Here is a 6,888-nt window from a genome sequence, read left to right as displayed (position 1 = left end):
CTCTAGTGTAATCAGCATCACAATATCCTACTAAGTTGTATTCTTCAGATCTTCTGTTGACTAAACCAACTTTAGTAGTACCTTTCAGATACCTAAGAATTCTCTTAACAACAGTTAAGTGAGATTCTCTAGGATCTGATTGGAATCTAGCACACAATCATACACTGAATAAAATATCAGGTCTAGAAGTAGTTAGATATAGAAGAGATCCTATCATACCTCTGTAGATCTTCTGATCTACCTTCTTGCTTACCTCATCCTTACCTAATACGCAAATTGGATGCATTGGAGTTTTTGCTTCTTTGCTTTCAGACAGATTAAACTTCTTCAGAAGCTCTTTGACATACTTTGTCTGATGAACATAAGTACCTTCAAAAGTATGATTAATCTGAATGCCTAGGAAGTACTTTAGTTCTCCCATCATGCTCATCTCAAATTCTTCCTGCATAGACTTAGCAAACTCCTTTCCTAGTGTAGCATTAGATGTTCCAAAGATAATATCATCAACATAAATTTGACAGATTAGCATATCCTTTTTAAATGTTTTACAGAAGAGAGTTGTGTCTACTTTTCCTCTTGTGAAACCATTATCTAGAAGGAAAGAACTTAATCATTCATACCAAGCTCTGGGAGCTTGCTTCAACCCGTATAATGATTTCTTTAATTTAAAAACATGTTCTCGAGACTTATAGTCTTCAAAACCAAGAGGTTGGTGGACATAAACTTCTTCATCTATATAACCATTTAAAGGGGAACTCTTAACATCCATCTGATACAGAGTGATGTTATTCTGAGTGGCAAAAGAAATTAATGGACGAATAGATTCTAACCTGGCCACTGGTGCAAAGGTTTCTGTATAGTCAATACCTTCTTGCTAATTATAGCCCTGAGCAACCAGTCTGGCTTTGTTTATGATGACTTCACCTTTCTCACTCAACTTGTTTCTGAAAACCCATTTAGTTCCAATGATATTAAATCCTTTAGGTCTTGGAACCAAATCCCAAACATCATTCCTTGTAAACTGATTTAACTCTTCTTGCATGGCAATTATCCAGTCAGCATCTTCCAGAGCTTGATCAACTGAAGTTGGCTCAATCAAAGATACTAAACCAAATTGACATTCTGCATTGTTCTCCAGGAATGCTCTTGTTCTGATGGGATCATCTTTCTTTCCAATAATAACATCTTCTGGATGAGCAGAGTTTAGTCTAGAAGATCTTCTGAGTGTTGGCTCTTCAGATATTCTGAGATTCTCTAAAGACGCTGCAACTTGATCTTCTGCATCATCCTTTCCTTTGGGTTCTTCATGATCTAAGTTAGATATATCTATATCTGCAAAATTCTCAAACTGCTTTGGCTTTTCATTGCCTAGCTTATCATCAAATCTGATATTGATTGATTCTTCAACTACCAGAGTTTCAGTATTGTATACTCTCTAGCCTTTTGAGTGTTCAGAATCTCCAAGTAGAAAACACTTCTGAGCATTAGAATCAAACTTGTTCAGATGATCTTTAGTATTCAGAATATAACAAATACATCCAAAAGGATGGAAATATGAAATGTTGGGCTTTCTGTTCTTCCACAATTCATAAGGAGTCTTATTTAGAATAGGTCTTATGGTGATTCTATTCTGAATATAACACGATGTGTTAATTGCTTATGCCTAGAAATGCTTAGCCATATTAGTCTCATTGATCATGGTTCTGGCCATTTCTTGTAGAGTCCTATTCTTTCGTTCTACAACTCCATTTTTCTATGGAGTTCTAGGACAAGAGAAATCATGGGCAATACCATTTTCTCTGAAATAAATTTCAAAGAATCTGTTCTCAAATTCACCACCATGATCACTTCTGACTTTTATGATTTTGCATTCCTTTTCAGATTGAATCTGATTACAGAAGTCAAAGAACACAGAATGTGACTCATCCTTGTGTTTTAAGAACTTTACCCAAGTCCATCTGCTATAGTCGTCTACGATGACCAATCCATATTTCTTGCCTCTGATTGATGTTGTCTTGACTGGGCCAAAAAGATCAATGTGCAGAAGTTCTAAAGGCTTAGAGGAAGAGACAATATTTTTAGACTTGAACGCAGGTTTTGAAAACTTCCCTTTCTGACATGCTTCACAAAGAGCATCTGATTTATATTTCAGATTAGGGAGTCCTCTGACTAGATTAAGTTTGTAAATCTGAGAAATCTTTCTCAAACTAGCATGACCTAATCTTCTGTGCCAGACCCACTGCTCTTCGTTAACAGACAGAAGGCAAGTAACCTTTTGGTTCTTAAGATCTGAAAGATCAATCTTATAAATGTTGTTCTTTCTCATACCTGTAAATAGGATTGAGCCATCCTTCTGACTAATAGCTTTGCAAGACTTTTGATTAAAGATTATGTCATAACCATTGTCACTTAATTGACTTATGGACAATACGTTATGAGCTAATCCATCTACTAAAAGAAAATTAGTTATAGAGGGAGATTTACCAATACATATGGTTCCAGAGCCAATGATTTTGCCCTTCTGGTTCCCTCCAAACTTTACTTCTCCAGCAGACTTAAGTTCTAGATCTTGGAACATAGACCTTCTTCCCGTCATGTGTCGTGAGCACCCAGAGTCCAGGTACCATGACATGTTTGTCTTTTGAGCTTTGAAGGAGATCTGCAACAGGAATTATCTTATCCTTAGGTACCCACATTCTTTTGGGTCCTTTGGGGTTAGTCCTTCTCTAGTTCTGATTGAACTGAGATTTAGCATAAGATTTATCATAAGATTTTCTAGAGTGTGCAACAGCATATTTCTTTGTGTGTGTTATATGGAAACTCTTAGAGTGTGATGTGTGTTTGATATCATGAGAGTGGTCATATTTGAACTGTTCATACAAAGGTTTGTATTTGATAATCATCTCATCAACCGGTTCAAGTTTATATGGGGTTTCACACTCAAAGCCTATGCATATTCTCTTGTTTCCACTTACACCATATATATAGAGGCTAGTTGACTTCTGCCTATTCCTCTAGATAAGAACTTTCTAAAGCTCAAGTCATATTCTTTCAGAATATTGTTAGTGTTTGGAAGAGACTTTTCTGAACTCGAAGATGTTTCAGCATCTTTAGTTAATTTTAAAACTTTTTCTTTCAGTTCAGAGTTTTCTATTTCAAGTCTCTTAGTTTCAGATTCAAAGAGCTTTTTAAGCTTTTTGTATTTGATACTAAGTTGACTCTTGACTTCCAGAAGTTCTGATAAGCTGGAAACTAGATCATCTCTAGTGAGTTCAGAAAATACCTCATAAAAGTCTGAATCAGAGGTAGACTCTTCCCCAGCATCAACTGTTGCCATGAGTGCTATGTTGGCTTGCTCATCTTCAGAGTCTGACTCTTGATCTGATGAATCTGAGTCATCCCATGTAGCCATTAGACCTTTCTTCTTTTCAAATCTTTTCTTGGGCTTTTCCCTCTGAAGCTTTGGACATTCATTCTTGTAGTGTCCAGGTTCCTGATAACACGATTTTATATCGTATATTTAGCTTGAAATTCATTGATATTTACAGCATTTTCCATTTATTATATTGATTTATTATGATATTACGCGAGTTTTTGCTTTGTTTCAGGTTTTACACTCTTATTATGACTAATTGTGAAAAAGAGAAGAAATGGAGCTAAAACGACCCATATCTATGCCTAAAAGACGAAAAATAGGTGTTGAAGTAAAAAGGGAGTGCAAATAAGGCCCAAGTATGCTGAAAGAGACCCAAAGACCCAATGAAGCAATCCAGCCCACGAAGGAAAGCAGCCCAATCCACACAAGTAAGCGGAGACGCACGTCTCCAACGTCTCTATGCCACATCAGCAAAAGGGAGACGCACGTCTCCATTTCCCTAAAGTTTCTCCACTTGAGACGCACGTCTCAAGTCATGCGCCCAGTCTTCCTGAAGAATCGGAGACGCACGTCTCCAAGCCAGTCTGAAGAGCTTCCTCTTTTCACGCAACGTCACTGCAAAGCATCCCCTATAAATAGAAGCAGTCACTTCAGTCCAAAGTGTCCGATTTCCTGCTAACGAAGTGCTGCCGAAATTGTACCGCGAATCATATTTTTTCATTCTGCTTTCATTCAAACACTTATTTTCTCACAACGATTTCTACACCAGAAATTGTTGTGAACTTTTTATAAATCTAGCCTTACGTTAGATTTATCGTTTTTATTTCCTTGTTTTATTTTCTGTCCGTTTAAATTTCGAAGAACGATCCAGCCAACTTGTGGTGGAGGTTCGATACTTGAAGATTTACTTGCCATTTATTTAATTCAGGTTTAATATTTACCGCCTTATTTATATGTTTATTTGCATGATATATTGTATGCCTATTAACATGCCTATTATTATAAACCGAATCTATTTATGCATGTTTAACCATATTAATATGTCTGGCTAAATTACTAAGGTGTCGGTATGTAGAGTAAGTTAACCGAGGGATCCGAAATAAATTTGCTTAATTATGTTTTATTAAATATCACTTATTTTTGGTTTATATGTCTAATTTAATTAGTAAGTCTTAAATCCAATAGAGCGAAAGTTTGAGGGGTTAAGACGGTCAAAGGTTAAAATCAATAGAGCGAAAGTTTGAGATCTTTAACCAGATAGTAGACATAGGACATTAGTTTTAAGGATGGCGAAAGCGTATTAAAACTAATTGGGACTTATTTATTTTCAAAAATTGTTTTTACGCCCGAGCGGGATGGCGAAAGTGTACGTTAGGGATATTAACTTGTTCCGAGTCAATAGAGCGAAAGTTTGAGATTAGGAGATTTAAATAGATAACAACTTCATAAAATAGGCATTTTATTAATTACGTTGTTTCCAAAAAGCTCTTCTAAAATCTAATGGGATGGCGAAAGCGTACATTAGGATTAGGATAGTAATCTGAATCAACAGAGCGAAAGTTTGAGACGAGGATTTTTAATCAATTGAATTAGTAAAGATTTTTAATTAAATTATGCAAAAGCCAATGGACCTTCGGATTACCTTAAGTTAAACGAAATACATACTGATACCTGTCTTTTATTATATTCTTTATTTCTCACTATCACTCTCCCTTAGGAACAATCAAAATTTTAGTAGCCCTAGCTTTACATAGTAACCTTAGATAACGGTAGATCGATTCATAGTCCCTGTGGATTCGATATCTTTTAAAACTACACGACACGACTGTGCACTTGCAGTCATCAGATTTATAGACACGTAAAGTCGCGATCAAGTTTTTGGCGCCGTTGCCGGGGACTATTTAAGTCGATATCGTAACTCACTGTTACACCGTAGAGACTAGGACAATTCTTCCCTTTCTTTCTGAACGATTGTATGCCAAATACTCGTTCACAAGGAGGAGATTTAATACAACGAATTAACGAGATCGAACGTTTCATTAACGTCAAACGTCGAGCTCGTAATCTTCCCGAAGTAGCACCAATTCCTATTAATCAGGAATTGACTTTTACTGATCAAATTAATCAAATTATCCCAAAGTTAGAGATGGCTGCTCTTCGTCCGCTTAGAGACTATGCCGCTCCTTCGCGCGCTGAACCGCACTCAAGTATCGCACCACCTGCGATTGAGGCAAACAATTTCGAACTAAAACCTTCGCTGGTCCAAGCTGTTCAACAGAATCAATTCTCTGGAAGCCCTGTAGACGACCCTAACCTTCATTTATCTGTGTTCGTGCAATACGCCGACACTGTCAAAGCTAACAACGTTAGTCCCGAAGCTATTTGATTACGTCTCTTCCCTTTCTCCTTAAGAGATAGAGCTAGAGCGTGGCTTCAATCCCTGCCTTCTAATTCCATAACCACATGGGACGAATTGAAGAGATTATTCTTAGCGAGATACTTTCCGCCTAGCAAAACTGCTATGCTTAGAGGTCAAATCAACGGATTTACCCAGAAAGATAACGAATCACTCTTCGAAGCTTGGGAACGTTACAAGGACATGCTTAGAATATGCCCTCATCATGGACTCGAACCATGGCTGATCATCCATACTTTCTATGGTGGTCTCTTATATAACACTAAAATGACTATAGATGCCGCTGCTGGCGGAGCATTAATGGACAAACCCCATGATGAAGCATACAAACTCATAGAGAACATGGCACAAAACCATTACCAATGGGGTGGAGAACGAGCCGCTCTAGAGAAAACCCAAACCAAAGGAGGAATGTACGAAGTAAGTGGTATAGACCGCGTTAACGCTAAAGTAGACGCTTTAACTCAAAAGATCGAGAACTTAACCATCACTCCTTCAGCCACCGCTGCTGCTGTAACACCTAACTGCGAGATCTGTGGATTGACTGGACATGTAGTTGCCGAATGTCAACTCTTTATTGGAGTCCCGTCTGATCAAGTAAACTATGCTCAAGGAAACCCTTATTCAACACGTACAACCCTGGATGGAAAAACCACCCGAACTTTTCTTATAAGAACAACAATGCGTTGTACGCACCTGGACAAGCACCTGCTGTACCACCTGGCTACCAAAAAGCGCCTGTAGCTGCTCAAAATACCTCTAGGAAGTCGAATCTAGAAATCATGATGGAAAACTTTATAGCTTCCCAACAACAAACCAATAAAGACTTCCTGAACCAAAACATTCACAACAGCGAGCAACTAAAACAACTATCGAACAAAGTAGATGCTTTAGCTACTCATAACAAAATGCTAGAAACTCAAATCTCACAAGTAGCCCAACAACAAGCACCTACTGCTGCCCCTGCTGGCACGTTTCTTGCTCAACCACAACCTAATCCTAAAGGACATGCGAACGCAATAACACTACGAAGTGGAACAAATTACGATGGACCCATTGATCCTAGAACTCAAAACGTACCCATGTCACAACAAGA

At 37.8% G+C, this 6,888-nt stretch overlaps 1 non-coding gene across 1 annotated transcript; it reads right to left on the bottom strand.

The window, feature by feature from the left end:
• Nucleotides 1-5,897: 5,897 nt before the first annotated feature.
• On the bottom strand, nucleotides 5,898-6,004 carry LOC131615305 (small nucleolar RNA R71). Its single transcript, XR_009287727.1, has one exon. It is a non-coding gene; the product is annotated as a small nucleolar RNA R71 (small nucleolar RNA).
• Nucleotides 6,005-6,888: the final 884 nt, after the last annotated feature.

This window comes from Vicia villosa, linkage group LG6 (assembly GCF_029867415.1).
Source record: "Vicia villosa cultivar HV-30 ecotype Madison, WI linkage group LG6, Vvil1.0, whole genome shotgun sequence".
NCBI classification, from domain to species: domain Eukaryota; kingdom Viridiplantae; phylum Streptophyta; class Magnoliopsida; order Fabales; family Fabaceae; genus Vicia; species Vicia villosa.
This window is presented reverse-complemented; position numbering and strand designations above follow the sequence as displayed.